Consider the following 19,054-nt stretch of genomic DNA (forward strand, 5'->3'; position numbering starts at 1 on the left):
TGCATTGTGCTTTTGCGTTTGATCTTTGTGATTTTCGCATGCTTTGTGCTCTTGCATTTGATCTTTGTGATTTTCGCATTCTTTGTGCTTTTGCGTTAGATCTTTGTGATTTTCCCATGTTTTGTGCTCTTGCGTCTGATCTTTGTGATTTTCGCATGCTTTGTGCCTTTGCCCCTAGTCTTTGTGTCATGAGTTTACCTTGGGTATTCTATTTGTTGCCTCGGTGGTAATAAATTGGCGATGATGTGTCTTGTGATTCCGTGATTATGTTTTGCACTATTTTTGGCAAAATGTGGAGATTGTTGGGTATTGGTTGGCCCAACATTGTGGCCCAATCTCTAGTAACCCGCTTATTGGACTTGACCTAATAATATAAATAGATATTACTCTCTTGGTGGGAGGCAGAGGTCAAATTCCTTTGTGGTGTTTGGATGCTAGAGAGGGTTACCTCCTTTGTTTGAGATAGTGGTGCAATAGAATCGATAAACAAGAGGACTGAGCCAAACTTCAATTGCATTCACACCCAACAAAACCCACTTAAATTTAATAGCTTTTTTATCTTCTAATAATCCAGTCAATACCCAGGTTTAGTTTTTTTTAGAGCATCTAACTCTGCTTTTATTGCATCAACTCGTTCCTAGCTTTTATGGGCTTGATCATATGTGTTTGGTTCCTGTAAAATATAAACTTATGTGAAAAACACATATACGAGTAATCTAACCATGAAGAAGTGTAGTATGTATAGATTTGTGGTGTATGGTATAAGGTCAAAACAGTAGGTTTAGAATGGTTTATTGATTTTCTTAGTTTCTAATGATTATAACCAGGTTTAACTATTGAATCATGGTTATTTATATAAAGTTGATAACCATGCATCGATTTATGTTTGAATCATAGTCATTCAAATTGGAGACACTATTTGTAGATGTGAATGTCGACTTTCAACAAAAGGATTAAAATTAGGTGATGAAATATTTTTATCAAGATTTTCAACAACAACATTAATATCAAATTCAGTAGAAGCGTGATCATAAAAATTGGAATCATCATCAATGTATAAGAATGGAGTCAAATAATTGTCATCTGTTTCACACAATATTGTGAGGAAAGGTAACACATATGCTCATGGAAAATAATATCTCTACTAATAATTATTTTTCCAGAATCAAGATCCTATATTTTATATCCCTTTTGTTCATCATTATATTGTAAAAGGATGCATTAAGAGGCTCTCGAGTCAAATTTAGACTTGTGTAGGTGAGAATTCGCAACATAGCCTAAGTAACCAAAACTTGAGTACTTGAATAATCTAGTTCTTATAAATTTAAAATGTAAAATGGTGTTTTCAACTTATGTAAAATATGTTTATAAGAAATATAGCCATAAGAATTGAGAATAACCATAATTTAGATGGCATTTTAGATTCAAACATCAAAGCTCGAGCAACCTATAAAAATGCTTGTGTTTACGCTTCACTAAACTATTCTGGTGTGGACTATATACACAAGTCTTCTGATGTATAATTTCATAAGATTGAAACAGATTTTTGACATTTAACACTTATGAATTCACTCACATTGTCAGTTCAGATTATTTTAATAGATTTATTAAACCGATTTTGTTTTTTTTATAAATTCTCCCTTTTACTACATTCTAATCATAATAGCACTGGTTAATCAATTAAAATATTAAAATATATTTATTTATTTTTATTAAATTTAAATTTCAAATAAAAAAATATTTTAATGATTAAACTAATTAAAAACTCAAATTTTTATAGACCAAATTAAATTTTTCTAAACAAAAGTATAAAAAAATTAATATCAAACAAACTCTATAAATTGTTAAATTGCAAGCTAATTTATATAATTTAAATAAAAATATAATAATTGTACACACTCAATTATACTCCCTAATTTATTTAAAATTATCCAAGCTAATAAATAATTTTGTTAAAATTCATATACTAATTCATTGCAAATAATTATTTTTCAAAAGATTTGTATCGATCGGATTCCAAAAATAATTAATTTTGGACTATATTCTAAATAAAACTCAAAGTATAAAAAACAATAAGTTGATAAATATGATGAATTTATCTATTATTAAATTTAATTTATTTATTTTGTAGGTATTTAGTAAAAAAACTGGATCGAAGTTAATCGGAAAATCATCGGTGACGAGCAACCGACAGAATCCTTCGACATCTTCAAGGCGGATTGGTTAGAGGTATAGGGTGTAGTCAACGATGCGGTTGAGGGTACAACCAATGTTTAAGGGACTGGAACTCATGCATGGAACTCAAACTCAATCCCAAGATGCGGTCAAGGTTTGAGCCTAGATGCAATCGACGAAGGTAGGACTTGAGCCCAAGCGTAGATCCTGGACCCATGTGAACATAGGCGAGCAATCAACCCTTACATGGAGAAAGTAAGCATCCAGGCTTATGCAAGACGTGTCCCGAATGCATACGCGCGTTTTGAACAACTTATCCTCCTTTGAGTAGACTATGAGAAGCCCCCTCTAATTTTTTTTGATTATGGGGAGTTAATATCTTGGTCATTTCTTGACCAAATCGAACCTAAAAAAAACGCATGACCGGAAGACTTAAGATCACAATTATGACAGACAATTTGATAAAAGAGAGCCACACGTTTTATAACTTTCCTCGACACTCATTGTATGCCTAAAAAAGTTTAAAAATAAAAATAAAGGAGAGTCGCATCGTTTTGTAAGTGACCTACGAACAACCAAACGTAGGCAACACGCGAAGGGCACGCCCTTTCCCTTTTCATCTTCAATTGCTCCATTCTCTTCTCGATGTTTCCTAGAAACTAATAACATAATTCCCTTTTGGAAAATTTCGATTTATGATTTATTAGAACAAATCGTCCAAAACAAAGTAACAAGCAACTCCTAAGAGACGGGGATCAAGAGGTCTTAGGGATTATAGCCTCCTAGTGACCAAAACCTCTCAATCCGATGCTGCAACGAAAGATGAAAAAATGGTTATATCTGTCGTTGAGTCCCAAGCCCACGATATAGCCCCTATATAAACGACTACCCATGTGTGAATCGAGTGGAAAGAGAAGATTAAGGGAAATGTATTTTTTTCACAATCGACCATTTTTAGGTACACTTTAATCACTCATATACATTCTATTCTCCACATTTATCAATCTAATTCATATTCTCATTCTCTAATTGTTTTTTAGCCATCAATTAGTCATTTCAATATTTGAAAATATTTCATACCTACACAATTAGTATGTTAGGATCAAATTCCTAAGAAGTTTTTACTTTTTAAATTGAAACACATTAGTAGAACAATTTTTATAACCAATTAAATACTATTAATAACAACAAAATTATCCAACTCCTAACAATAATATTCTAAGATTCCATTTTTCTATTTTTTTCACCTTGATCAAGATATTTCATTCCAATTTATGGAAGGAGATAATAAAGATAAATAGAGTAGATATGTTGATATTTTGAACATCCATAGTGACTAAAGTTCAAACCTCATCTCAACTCTCATTACCTTTTTAAATCACATGTAAATCTTTAATTAGACGATGTTTATGTCATTCAATCAAATGAGTTTTGATCGAATTTTTAAGAGAGGGAATTTGGAGGAGAGAACGATAGAGGAATGACGTGGCATCACCTCATTGACTGAAAAAAGAAAAAAAAAAGTGTGTGGAGAGAGAAGAGAAAGATTTTTACAACCAATCAAATTGCGCCACATCATTCTCTTTTCTATTCTCTCTTTCAAATTCTCTCTAACCTTTCTCTAAAAATAATTATGATATTTACTCTAGAAATTTAATAACAAATTTGATTGAAGCATGAAATCTCTACAATGCAACTAATTATTTCACTCTATAAAAAATGTAATTTAATAGTATAAACATTATAATAAATAAATAAAAATAACTTACATTGGTATATAGAACACACCTTTCTTTTTCAAATCTGTTAATATTATTCGTTAACAAGGATAACGGACCACACCTTTCTTTTTCAAATCTGTTAATATTATTCGTTAACAAGGATAACGATTTAGTGTTCGACTAAAGGAGATTTCGGCCACATTGTCTACAATTTAGGATTTGACCAATAAAAGATTCTGTCAACAGAAATTTAAAGTTCAACTAGGAAAATATGAATTGGAGGATTTCACTTGGGGTCAAACTTGGGGTTGACCGGAAAAAGGTAAGCCAAAGGAAGAAATGGATTACTCATATGGATAAAGAGGTAAAAATTAGAAAGAAAAATATGGGAGCAGATTTATGGTGCAGGAAAGAGAGTTTACGACGATGAAGAAAAAAAGGATGAGGAATTTTTATTTTATTTTATTGTAGAATTATCTCTCAATCTTCCTAGCCCAAGGGAGGCCCAATCATCAAAGTTGGCATAACCCGAGGAATATTATAGTTAATAAAGATGTATTCTAATTTAAGAATGGATATTCTAGTTAATGAAGGGATATTCTTGATTAAGAAGTGATATCTTAAACTAGTGTAATTAATTTGTAAAAGGAAGGCAAATCCTAAATTAGTACGTCATAAGTTCTATAAATACTTCAAATGTATTACATTGTAATGATCAAGTGCAAGCAATCAAATTATCTAAATTTTATCTCTCTTAAATTTCTACATGGTATCAGAGTAGGGTTTTCCATCTTAAAGTAACCTGTTCACAATTTTTCGTTGCCTCCTCCAATGGTGGAAATAGCCATTGGAGGAGAACTCAAATTATTATATTATCTCATATTTCTTAAGTATTTTTTATCTCTATTTTATCACCCACTATGTTAAACAAGTGGGACGTCATTTCAAAATTGCACTTTATATCTCGGCTGAATCTGTACATTTTAACGACTCGACAGATTTCTTCCAACATTTCATCTGTCCAAAAATTATCATCTTTCACTTCAAAAGATCCAAGAGTCAAAAGTCAGGTGTTAAATGCCAAGATCCAAGATCCAAGATCCAAGAGTCAAGAGCAAGTGCCAAGTGCCAAGAGCAAAGTGCAAAGTGGAAAGTGGAAAGTGAAAAGTTCAAAGTTCCAAGTTCCAAGTGAGCCAAGAGTCAAGTGCCGAGAGTCAAGTGCCAAGAGTAAGGAGGCAAGAACTCTTCCCAAGTAGAATTTGGGAGAACTATGTGGCAAGTTGGGTACTCTCAATATCCTTTACCCAACTTGAGGGGGAGTGTGGAATTATCTATCAATCTTCCTAGCCTAAGAGGAGGACCAATCACCTAAGTACGCCCAACCTAAGGAATATTTTAGTTAAATAAGATGTATTCTAATTTAAGAAGGGATATTCTAGTTAAGAAAAAGATATTCTTGATTAAAAAATGATATCTTAAATTAGTATAACTAATTTGTAATTGGAATGAAATTTCTAAATTATTAGGTCATAAATCTTATAAATACTTTAAATGTGGACCTGACACGTGTCAGAAATTTATACGATTTGTTGTGTAAAATTGTCATTTTTCTAATTTGCAATTGCAACTGGCTGCCTAGACAATTGCAATTGGCTGCCTATATAAAAGATTGTATTTGATAAAACTAAAAATTAAGATCTAATTACTCAGTACTGAAATATAAGTACTGAATTACTTAAATATTTAAAAATAATAAATGAAATTATCAAATAAAAATATTTTAAATTTTAATACTAATATATAAGTTGATAATATTTTAAACTATTGTCTAAAACAATTACATTAATACTAATATTATTTAAGTTAATTAATAAATTCAATATATTCCATTATTATATAATAAGATAAATGTAATTTATATTAAATATTAAAACAAAATATCAAGATTTTTTTCAAACTCGCATATTAGACAATTGATTTGCAATTTGTTCATATAAATTAAACAATTAAAGCTTGATATGATGGTCTTCAAGAATCCATCATTTTAGTCCACCGTTGTTGATTATTTTGAGTAATATTATCAACTTTAAATTGTTCAAAAAATAAGTCTCTCCTATATCTCTTTTTGATAAAATTATGTAACGCTACACAAGTAATAACAATATTTCTTTAGGTTTGAAAATTGTACGGCGCCATCTTATCCAATATTGGAAAACGAGCTTTTCTATACGTCAATGTACGTTCAATGACATTTCTTAATTTTGCATGTTCTTGATCATATAATATTTCGTTTGAGTTTGACCACCTCGTTGAAAATTAGCGAGACAATAACGCACATTTCGTTAAGGCGACATAAATCATTGAGTATGAGTATATGCATCATCACATAAATAATATTCATCAACAATTTAAAATAAACATATATAAAATTATTAATATTAATAAATAATTTTAAAATATATAATAATAATTTACTTGGTTCTGGAAAGGGAAAATTTGACAATGGATTAAGCATTGTCTTAGTTAACACCTTAGAAGCATGTGTCACTCCTTCCCATACCGCCCAAATAAATATAAATATCATATTGAAATCACATATAGCATCAATACATTTTGATAGCATTTCCCCTTTCCTCTTCCTCTATATCGAACTTGTTTATTTCTCAAAACAACGATATGCACTAAAGTTCATTCTAATGCACCTAATGCCCCTAAATAAATGTTAAAACAAATTATGAAATAAAAACTGAAAAAAATTATATATATATATATTAATATTTAAACATTACCTTAATTACTTTTCGAAGACATCGATATCTTGTACTTTGAGATATTATTTGGTTACTCGTAGTAGGAACAATAATCTCCTTAAAGAATTGTTTCATATCAATAAATACTTCATTAAAATTGAAATTAAGTGTTTATGTTGAATGACAAAATCTTCGTTTGACAAATCTTACTCGTAAATTATGACTTAAAGTAATTAAAAATATTGCAATATTTTCTTCTACCGAAATATAACAACTATTTTTTAACTATCATTTTTCTCTAAAAATAGAGCAAATCTCTACAAAACCTTCTTTCTTCATCCTAAGTATTTTTTGACAATGAGTTGGATTTAGTTCAATAATTTCTTTTACATAATTAGCTTCATTAAGTAAAGAAACACTATCCGATCTTGAACCAGCTCACATTTTTCTCCTAAGAAGCATCCATCGTTCTCTGTTTTCTTTATAATCACAAAAAATTTCACCTGCACAATAAACATGTCATCAAGAACTTTGGACATTCTTCTAAGTTCGGTTGATCTGGCTCTTTTAAATTCTTAAGTTTGGAGCATTCTTCTAATATTTTCATCTTTGTTTAACTTTCGTCGTTTATATTTTGAAAGTTTGATATTAACGGGATATAAATGACTATTAGGTATCTCCATATCCAAATCAACATCAACGATTGTTGTGTTCTTTGGAGGACATGGTGGTGGTCTTTCATAGAAGGACCTCAAACGTCTTTCCAATAACTTAAATACCATCAAATAATGTCTTCATGTCATTTGCATATTATAGTCCAGCATATCTGAATTATTTTGCATCAGGATGAATTTATCATAATATAAATCAACATTTCATATAATGTCGATATATTTTTTTCCACTTTTAAATATGATAAACAATTAAAATTCTCATAATTCACCTTAATATATTCTTCTCACTCTTCAAAAATCCAGCAAACAGTATTTTTATTTAAATCATATCCATTTTCAATTTTAAAATTAATTATTTTATTCTAAATGCATTTTTTTTTTCAAGTTATCTTATTCATTTTTTAATTGTTTTTTACTCAATATAAAAGTCTTTTTTAATCTTTAATATTATTGCTAATTATATCAATAAATGTTTTTTAAAACTATTTCCATTTTTATTCATATCTTCTTCAATATAAGCATATAAATATAATTTTAAAAGTTTAGAATCTTTTTAATTTTTTTTTTCTGCATATTGTCAGCTATTTTATTTGTAATAATTACCTATCAACATTTATACAATATAAGTATATTTATGATTATATTTATAAAATAAATAAGTAAATAAATAAGTCTCTAATAAAGCCAAAAAAAATTACATCATATTTCTATCATAAAGTCCTCTAGACATTAGATTAAACTTATAGATCTTAAGAGACGAATTAGCTCACTTAATTAAGTCTACTTTGACGTGCAGTAAAGAAAACGGAAGAAAAGAAAGAAAATGAGAAGAGGAGATTTTTCTTTTTAAAGCTTAGATTTATTTGATTTTGTTAAAAAAAATTATTCAAAGTATTATACATACATGAAGGGGAATTTCGAATAATGAAGACAATTAGAAACTCGATCAAAGATGAAATATCCCCTATAAAATTATTACAAGGAAATGAATGTTCAAATAGTTATTGTTTGATGACTTGTTTGTAATTCAATTGTTTGTTGTTCTGTTTATTCTGTAATTCAGTTGTTTGAAACTCATTTGTTATTTTCAACTTATTTTCCCTCTTTTGGGAGTTTTTAGTGAAATGGCACTAAGCCGTTTTCAAAAAAAACATTTTCAATAGTTTACGTACCTAGTTAAGGAGAATCTTTATTATATTCAAGAGGGAGGCCATATAAACTTCTTTTTCTAAATACCCTCGTAGAAAAACATTATTAATGTCAACTTGCTGTAAATACTAATTTTTGGGAGCGGTTATTGTTAACAACATACAAAATATAGCTGGTTTAACAACAGGGGAAAAACTTTCAACAAAATGATTAGAATTATGTTATCAAATATTTTAATCAAGATTTTTATCAACAACATTAATATCAACTTCATTACAAGCAAGATCATAGAAATTTGAATCATCATCAATGTATAAGAATGAAGATAAAAAATTGTCCTCTGTTTCACACACTAATGTGAGGAAAAGAAACACATATGCTCATGGAAAATAATATCTCTACTAATATTTATTTCTCCAGAAGCAAGATCATATATTTTATAGCCCTTTTGTCCACTATTATATCACAAAAAAAATACATAATCACGAGAATTTCTCAAATATCTAAGTAATCGTACAATGACTTTCCAGTGTTTATTACTTGGATTACTCGTGTATCTAATTAATTTTCTTACTATATAGGCTATGTTTGGTCTTGTACAACTCATTAAGTACATTAGACTCCAAATTATTCGAAAATATTCTAATTGGGAAACACTCTCTCCACGATTTTTAGATAGATGTTGACTCAATCTATCAGAGTCTTAGGCAATGTAGAATCATCCTTGTTAAAATTTTCAAGAATCTTATCCACATAATGTGATTGACTTAGAACTATCACTTCCGATGTTCTAATCACTTTGATTCCAAAAATCACATAAGCCAATCTCATATCTTTCATGTCAAATTTTGAATTTTAACATATCTTTAGTGGATTTAACCATTTTATCATTAATTCTAATGATTAGTATGTCATCCACATAAAGATATAAAACGTCGTAACTATTTTTTGTGTCTTTAATATAAATACATTTGTCACATTCATTCATCTTACAGAGCTGTAAACACTATGAAGTATTAGTGCTCTAGAGACTCTAATTTGTTGCCTTACAAGAAGACGTCAAACGGATTAAAAACAATAATGTGATGCAAGCAGATTGATAAACCAAAATAAAAGATGTTGCAAAATTGAAAGGCTCGATCAGAGATATTAGTTATGAACTAATCAAAATAAGAGATGTTCCATTGTCTAGATGCTTGTTTAAGACCATATAAACATTTTAACAATTTACATATCTAGTTGAGGAGAGAATCTGTATTTTAACCAAAAAAAAAGGGACCATATAAACTTCTTTTCCAAATACCCATGTAGAAAAACATTAATAATGTCAATTTGGTGTAAATAACCATTTTTGGCAACAATTAATGTTAACAACAGCATACTGACTATAGCAGGTTTAACAACAGGGAAAAAAGTTTCATTATAATCAAAAAAAAAAAAAAACATTAGTCACTAATTTTACCTGCTTGTTAATTGTTCCATCAGAATTTAACTTCAGCATATAGACCCACTTAAATTCAATAGCTTTTTTTATCTTCTAATAATTCAGTCAATACCCAGGTTTGGTTTCTTTTTAGAGCATCTAACTCTTCTTTTATTGCATCAACTCGTTCCTAGCTTTTATTGACTTGATCATATGTGTTTGGTTCTTATAAAATATAAACATATGTCAAAAACACATATACGAGTAATCTAACCATGAAGAAGTGTAGTATGTATAGATTTGTGGTGTATGGTATGAGGTCAAAACAGTAGGTTTAGAATAGTTTACTGATTATCTTAGTTTCTAATGATTATAACCAGGTTTAACTACTGAATCATAGTTATTCATATAAACTTGATAACCATGCATCGATTTATGTTTGAATCATAGTCATTCAAATTGGAGACACTATTTGTAGATGATGCATTTATGTTTGAATCATAGTCATTCAAATTGGAGACACTATTTGTAGATGTGATTGTCGACTTTCAACAAAAGGATTAAAATTAGGTGATCGAAATATATTTATCAAGATTTTCAACAACAACATTAATATCAAATTCAGTAGAAGCGATAATAAAAATTGGAATCATCATCAATGTATAAGAATGAAGTCAAATAATTGTCATCTATTTCACACAATATTATGAGGAAAGGAAACACAAATGCTCATGGAAAATAATATCTCTACTAATAATTTTTTTCCAGAATCAAAATCATATGTTTTATATCCCTTTTTTTCATCATTATATTGTAAAAGGATGCATTAAGAGCAAGTGCCAAGTGCCAAGTGCCAAGAGCCAAGTGTAAAGTGCAAAGTGCAAAGTGTAAAGTGCAAAGTGCAAAGTGCAAAGTGAAAAGTGAAAAAAGTGCAAAGTGCAAAGTGAGCCAAGTGCCAAGAGCCAAGAGCCAAGAGTCAAGAACTCTTCCCAAGTAGAATTTCGAAGAACTATGTGGCAAGTTGGGTACTCTCAATATCCTTTACCCAACTTGAGGGGAGTGTAGAATTATCTATCAATCTTTCTAGCCTAAGGGGATGACCAATCGCTTAAGTAGGCCCAACCTAAGTAATATTCTAGTTAAGGAAGATGTATTCTAATTTAATAAGGGATATTCTAGTTAAGAAAAGGATATTCTTGGTTAAAAAATGATATCTTAAATTAGTATAATTAATTTGTAATTGGAAGGCAAATCCTAAATTAGTAGGTCATAAATCTTATAAATACTTTAAATGTGGACATGACACGTGTCAGAAATTTTATTATCTTTTCATACACTAAGTTTGACAAGTTTATATCGTGTAAAATTTTCATTCTTCTACTTTGCAATTGGCAAAATTGCAATTTGCTGCCTAGACCAATATATATATATATATATATATATATATATATATATATATATATATATATATATATATATATATATATATATATATATAAAAGATTGTATTTTGATAAAACTAAAAATTAAGATCTAATTACTGAAATATCAGTACTGAGTTATTTCAATATTTAAAAATAATAAATGAAATTATCAAATAAAAATATTTTAAATTTAAGTATTAATATATAAGTTGATAATATTTTAAACTAATGTCTAAACCAATTACATTAATACTAATATTATTTATGTTAATTAATAAATTCAATATATTTCATTATATAACTAGATAAATGTAATTTATATTAAATATTAAAATAAAATATCAAGATTTTTTTTTAAACTCGCATATTAGACAATTGATTTGCAATTTGTTCATATAAATTAAACTATACAAGTTTGATATGTGGTCTTGAAGACTCCATCATTTTAGTCCACCGTTGTTTATTATTTTGAGTAATATTATCAACTTTAAATTGTTCAAAAAATAAGTCTCTCCTATATCTCTTTTCGATAAAATTATGTAACGCTGCACAAGTAATTACAATATTTCTTTAGGTTTGAAAATTGTACGGCGCCATCTTATCCAATATTGGAAAACGAGTTTTTCAATACGCCAATGTACATTCAATGATATTTCTTAATTTTGCATGTTCTTGATCAAATAATACTTCGTTCGAGTTTGACCACCTCGTTGAAAATCAGCGAGACAATAACGCACATTTCGTTCAGGCGACATAAATCATTGAGTATGAGTATATGCAACATCACATAAATAATATTCATTAACAATTTAAAATAAACATATATAAAGTTATTAATATAAATAAATAATTTTAAAATATAGAATAATAATTTACTTGGTTCTAGAAAGGGAAAATTTGACAATGGATTAAGCATTGTCTTAGTTAACACCTTAGAATCATGTGCCACTCCCTCCCCTCCCGTCCAAATAAATATAAATATCATATCGAAATCACATATAGCAGCAATATATTTTGATAGCATTTCCCCTTTCCTCTTCCTCTATATCGAACTTGTTCATTTCTCAAAACAACGACATGCACTAAAGTTTCATCTAATGCACCTAGTGCCCCTAAATAAATGTTAAATCAAATTATGAAATAAAAATTGAAAAAATTATATATATATATATATTAATATTTAAACATTACCTTAAATACTTCTCGAAGAATATCGTTAAAAAAGAATGGAAAGAATATTGTCAAAACTTACTTTAGGTTGTTTTTCTCAAAACTAATATGATAAAACTATAATATTGTCCGCGTGGATAGAAACACAAAGTTAAAAAAGAATGGGAAGAATATCGATTAGTTTTATAGTGTAGAATAATATTCGGTTTGAAATTATAAAATTTAAGTGTTTGAGAAAATTCATTTATATATATATATATATTCTCCTTTCATATTATAGATTTTCAACTAATTTAATAAAAAATAAATATTAAAGTTAGTTTCAATCTGAATTAATTAAATGTACGCAATTTAGATTAAACCAATTTATAAGTTGCCAATATTATGTTTTTTTGAAATTATTTAGCTATTCCCAGGATGAGAGTATGAAGTATTAATTATTAATTAATTGTTGGGTTCTAATTAAATATTTGACAATATAAGTTTTATAATTTGTTTTAAAATAATTTTACATACACCACCTATAAACCACTAGAGTTTTCAAATTAATTGAATATGTATTAATAAGAAATTAATATGTATTTTTATAAATTTCATTATAATAGAACAAATTATAAATGCATAAAATATATTTTAAAAATAAATTGGACTTTAATTAAATAAACTTAATGATTTAATAATCGAATAATTATAGGAAAAATATATATATATATATATATATATATATATATATATATATATATATATATATATATAAATATATATATATATATATAAATACAGAGTCCTCCGCATATTCCCAAGTGCAAAAGAAAATAAAATAATTTTAATTGCATACCCTCCATAAATAGCTTTCATGTCCATCACATTCCTCAAAGTGGACAAATATGACTTTTTGACCACCCGCTTCCCATTCCCAAGTTCTAAACCATCCTTAACTATATGTATAAATTTTTATAGTTTTTGATTTATTGTTATTTGGAATCACTTTGAAACTTGTTTGGTTTTGAAATTATTATTATTATTATTAATATGTATTTTATATAAGAGTTTAATATAATTATATAAATATATAAAATATAATTTTAAAATAAATTTATTGAATTAATCTGACTTTAAATAAAGTTAATGAATAACGGTCGGTCACACGCGTTTCAAATTAAAAGTATAAATACAGTAGTCCGCCCATCTCTCTTGTCGGATGAAGAGGAGATCTGCTCCAGGTTTACGCTAGTTGGAGGAAAAGCGAGGGATGATCGTATCATCCATCCACCCCACCGTTTCTACGCGTCTTCTCTTCTCTTCTCTTCTCGGTCGGCCTACCGGAGGAGCTCTCTCTGCGCCAGATTTACGCAGTTGAGAGGAAAAGTGACCGGAGAGTGAAATCCACCCGACCGTTCCTTCTTTCTAGATTATCCTCTGGTCAGTCAGTCTTTTCATTTCATTTCTTCTAGATTATTCCATCCTAATTAATGGCTTAAGACAAACCCTAATTTCCCAAACTTTCTTTCTTGGTTTGATCTATGTATTCGTCAATAATTATGTTTCTTTAGTTGATGAGATTCGATAATGACCTGATTCTTCTTGATGAAACGCTAATCTGGGTTAGTAACCCCTGTCTCTACTCCATTAAATAATATGTAGTAACCCCATATGTCATCTTAGCCCTCCCGAATTAGTTCTACCAAACTCTTGTACTAACCCAATAAATTCGTCATGGGCCGCTCTCGATTTCTCCGTCGTTTACATGAAATGAATTTCCTTGATCTTGGTTTGGTTAGATTTATTCTGACGACTCTGTCTGTACTGGGAATATTGGGGGAGGATCTTATGATATACCGATGTCTTTTTTCTATATCGGCAGAACAGGCCAATCCCCCACTGGATTCGTCTCCGCACTGACAACACAATCAGGTATCCATAAACTATGTCGATCATCCTTATGAATTTGACTAATCCATAATCTGATGATTTACAGGTACAATGCCAAGCGCAGACACTGGCGCCGAACTAAGCTAGGGTTTTGAGAATCTTTCAAGTTACTTTATTTTAGGTATTTTGCCTTGTGTCATTTTTGAGATTATGATGAAACTTCTTTTCTTGTTATTTTCTTTTGCAAGATACGATTCTCTGAACTACTGATGTTATTCCGTTTGAATCGAAATGTTTGATTTTCAATTTGATTATCTCATTTGGCTGTGTTTTGAATCATCAAAGTCTATTTTGTTAAACAATATATTTCAATTGGCAACATAATATCCTGTTATAGTTCTTGAATTGAATCTGTAATCATTTGAAATTGTTATCCCCATAGCCAATGAAATACATGCTAATTTGAAAACAAATTGTTTATTCATGAGACAATTTGATTAGGGTACAAGGGAAATGATTTTAAACAAGAATTTTTGAATTTCTTTTGCTGGATCATTGGATAATATCCTACTTATTCAATTCAATGTAGTCATGAATTATCACATATTTTAATTTTTAGCCTCTCTTCCCTTTTTAATATATCAACATTACATTCACCTATTAAAGTACTTGGGAATAAATCTCTCTTTTCTTCTGCGCCAGGTTTACGCCAAGCCAATTAGAGGAAAAGCAAGCGAGGGATGATCGATTGATCGATCGATCGGATCCACCACCGAATCCTCCGCGTCTCTCTGCAAGAATTACCCTTGCAGATTGAGCCGAAGCATCCATTGAAGAAGAAGGAGAAAAAGAATGTCCTATTTACTTTCAGTATTACTTCTGTCCAACGAAATCATCGGATTCAAACATGTAAGTGACTTCACTTCCTAGATTCACTCAATCCCTAACATTCTTCTTCTTTAATAACTAATAGATCTAAACAGGAAAACATTTTGAAATCGGTGTATCCGAAAATGAAGGCGTCAATGGTGCCGAAAATTGGGGAAATAGCGGTGAAAATGATGAGCGATGGTAGTAAGAGAAGAAGATTAGGAAACTTTCAGGTATGTGCTTTGTGCCATTGCTGCGGCGCAGGCGGTGACGGTTATTGTTTACCTTCTCCTTGCTGTTATGCCATTAATTGTAATCTTCCAAACAAGCCTTTTGGTTTCTGTTCTTTCACTCCTAAAACCTGCCATTGCTTCGGTTACCATCTATAAGGCTTAGTTTGATTCAAACTTATTTGTTATATTTTATATGCGTATTATTTCACTTTTGTTTTCAATTTATTTGTCAAAATCAAACATGTTCCATTTAATTTAGCCAATTGAAGGATTCGGTCAGTCGGAGCTCTGCGCCAGTTAATAAGAGAAGTGTGATCGGAGAGTGAAATCCACCACCTGACGACCGTTCCTTCCAAATCATCCTCAGGTCGGTCAGTTCTTCTTATCTCATTTCATTTCTAATAATCGGTCAGTTCTTCTTATCTCATTTCATTTCTAATAATTAATGGCTCAGATAAACCCTAATTTCCCAAACTTTTTACCCTGTTTGATCAATCAATGTATTCGAGTCAATCAATAATCATGTTTCTTTAATTAGTTGATAAATGAAACTCTTTCTTGACGAAAAATGGATGAAGGTTCGCCCCATTGCACCTCAAAACATTATTTGGTTTAAGGTTTTTTTTGGGGCAAACTGATATTATTTTTTGGATATGATCGAGATTTTTCATTTGGTATAAAAATTAGTTTCTTCATCAATATCCCCAAATTGTAGTATAACTTTCTGCTTCATTTGATAATGTTTTGTTTATGATTTTTTTACCAAAATGACAAATGTATCTTTTTCATATTCATATCTTGCTGCTGCGCTAAGAGAACCTATGAGTGCACTGTTCTGGGTTTGATGAACTATCAGCCAAGGAAAAAGGAAATAATGAAGGAAGATACATCTGCCACCTAGTATGAAGATTACACGAAAAAAATCCAATTCAGGTTCATACCCTAATTCAGGTTCATACCCTTTATTTACTAGTCAATTTTCAGATAGATTTATGCCTTACTTTTGTATTCTCACTACTGAAAGTGGTTTCTTTATCAAACTTATTTGTTATATTTTATATGCGTATTATTTCACTTTTGTTTTCAATTTATTTGTCAAAATCAAACATGTTCCATTTAATTTAGCCAATTGAAGGATTCGGTCAGTCGGAGCTCTGCGCCAGTTAATAAGAGAAGTGTGATCGGAGAGTGAAATCCACCACCTGACGACCGTTCCTTCCAAATCATCCTCAGGTCGGTCAGTTCTTCTTATCTCATTTCATTTCTAATAATCGGTCAGTTCTTCTTATCTCATTTCATTTCTAATAATTAATGGCTCAGATAAACCCTAATTTCCCAAACTTTTTACCCTGTTTGATCAATCAATGTATTCGAGTCAATCAATAATCATGTTTCTTTAATTAGTTGATAAATGAAACTCTTTCTTGACGAAAAATGGATGAAGGTTCGCCCCATTGCACCTCAAAACATTATTTGGTTTAAGGTTTTTTTTGGGGCAAACTGATATTATTTTTTGGATATGATCGAGATTTTTCATTTGGTATAAAAATTAGTTTCTTCATCAATATCCCCAAATTGTAGTATAACTTTCTGCTTCATTTGATAATGTTTTGTTTATGATTTTTTACCAAAATGACAAATGTATCTTTTTCATATTCATATCTTGCTGCTGCGCTAAGAGAACCTATGAGTGCACTGTTCTGGGTTTGATGAACTATCAGCCAAGGAAAAAGGAAATAATGAAGGAAGATACATCTGCCACCTAGTATGAAGATTACACGAAAAAATCCAATTCAGGTTCATACCCTAATTCAGGTTCATACCCTTTATTTACTAGTCAATTTTCAGATAGATTTATGCCTTACTTTTGTATTCTCACTACTGAAAGTGGTTTCTTTATCAAAACTAGTCTTTACGTTCAACTTTTTGTTTTCTTTATTATGTTATCATTCAGAATTAAAAGTATCAATACACTCCTCCACCACTGAATCTTCCGCGTCTCTCTTCTCGGTCGGTCGGAGCTCTAGGCCAGCTAAGAGGAGAAGTGTGATCGAAGAGTGAAATCCACCAACCGACGACCGTTCCTTCCACATCATCCTCAGGTCGGTCAGTTCTTCTCATATCATTTCTAATAATTAATGGCTCAGACAAACCCTAATTTCCCAAACTTTGATTGTATTCGAGTCAATCAATAATCATGATTTTTTTACGGAAAATGGATGAAGGTTCGTCCTATTGCACCTCAAAACATTATTTGGTTTAAGGGTTTTTTTTTGGGGCAAGCTGATATTATTTTTAGGTAATGATCGAGATTTTTCATTTGGTATAAAAATTAGTTTCTGCATCAATATCCCCAAATTGTAGTATAATTTTCTGCTTCAATTGAGAATGTTTTGTTTCTGATTTTTTACCAAAATGTCAAATGTATCTTTTTCATATTCATATCCTATTGATGCGCTAAGAGAACCTATGAGTGCACTGTTCATAGTTGCAGTCTGGGTTTGATGTACTATCAGCCAAGCAAAAGGGCAACAATGGAGGAAGATACATCTGCCACCCAGTATGAAAATTACACAAAAAAATTCCAATTCAGGTTCATACCCAATTCAGGTTCATACCCCAATTCAGGTTTATAAATATGTTTTGTTGTCCTTTGCGAGTATAGACACAAAAACATTATTTCAAAAAACATGGGGCGATATAACTTTAAAAGTTGACTCGATAGTATTTGATTTTGTGATGAAATATCAAATAATTGAAAATTGTGTTTGAGAATATTTCATTTCTTTATATTCTTTTATCTAGTTGTTTAAGTCTTTTAAAAATAATTTGACAAGTCTATTTTGTTGACCTTTATGGATAAAACTACAAAGAAAAAGTTCAAAAGGAATTGGGGCATTTTACTAATATAAGTTGTCTAGTTATGATATTTTCGTGGCTTTTTACTTGTGATTTGAGAAATATAATCAATTTTGTAATTAAAAAACATCATGTTTGAGAATATTTCATTTCATTTATGCATATTCTCATAATAGTTGACCCTTATGAATAAAACCACAAAGAAAAGTTCAAAAGAAATTGAGACATTTTACTAATGTTAATTGTCTAGTTATGAGATTTTCGTGGCTTTCGATTGGTGACTTGAGAAATATAATCAAGTTTGCAATTAAAGGAATACTATGTTTGAGAAACTTCATTTCATTTATGCATATTCTCAGACTAGTTGACCCTTATAGATAAAACCACAAAGAAAAAGTTCAAAAGAAATTGGGGCATTCTACTAATGTTAATTGTCTAGTTATGAGATTTTCGTGGCTTTCTATTTGTGACTCGAGAAATATAATTAAACTTGCAATTTAAGAAAAACAATGTTTGAGAATACTTCATTTCATTTATGCATATTCTCAAACTAGTTGACCCTTATGGATAAAACCACATAGAAAAGTTGAAAAGGAATTGGGGCATTTTACTAATGTTAATTTTCTAGTTATGAGATTTTCGTGGCTTTCGATTTTTTACTTGAGAAATATAATCAAGTTTTCAATTAAAGAAAATTATGTTTGAGAATACTTCATTTCATTTATGCATATTCT

At 29.7% G+C, this 19,054-nt stretch overlaps 1 long non-coding RNA gene across 1 annotated transcript; it reads left to right on the forward strand.

Annotated features, from left to right (window-relative positions):
* The first annotated feature begins 15,338 nt into the window (after positions 1 to 15,338).
* Positions 15,339 to 16,356, forward strand: LOC124924059. The gene is made up of 3 exons (XR_007098292.1): positions 15,339 to 15,461; positions 15,721 to 15,828; positions 16,276 to 16,356. It is a non-coding gene; the product is annotated as an uncharacterized LOC124924059 (long non-coding RNA).
* Positions 16,357 to 19,054: the final 2,698 nt, after the last annotated feature.

Source organism: Impatiens glandulifera, chromosome 1 (assembly GCF_907164915.1).
Source record: "Impatiens glandulifera chromosome 1, dImpGla2.1, whole genome shotgun sequence".
Classification (NCBI taxonomy): Eukaryota; Viridiplantae; Streptophyta; class Magnoliopsida; order Ericales; family Balsaminaceae; genus Impatiens; species Impatiens glandulifera.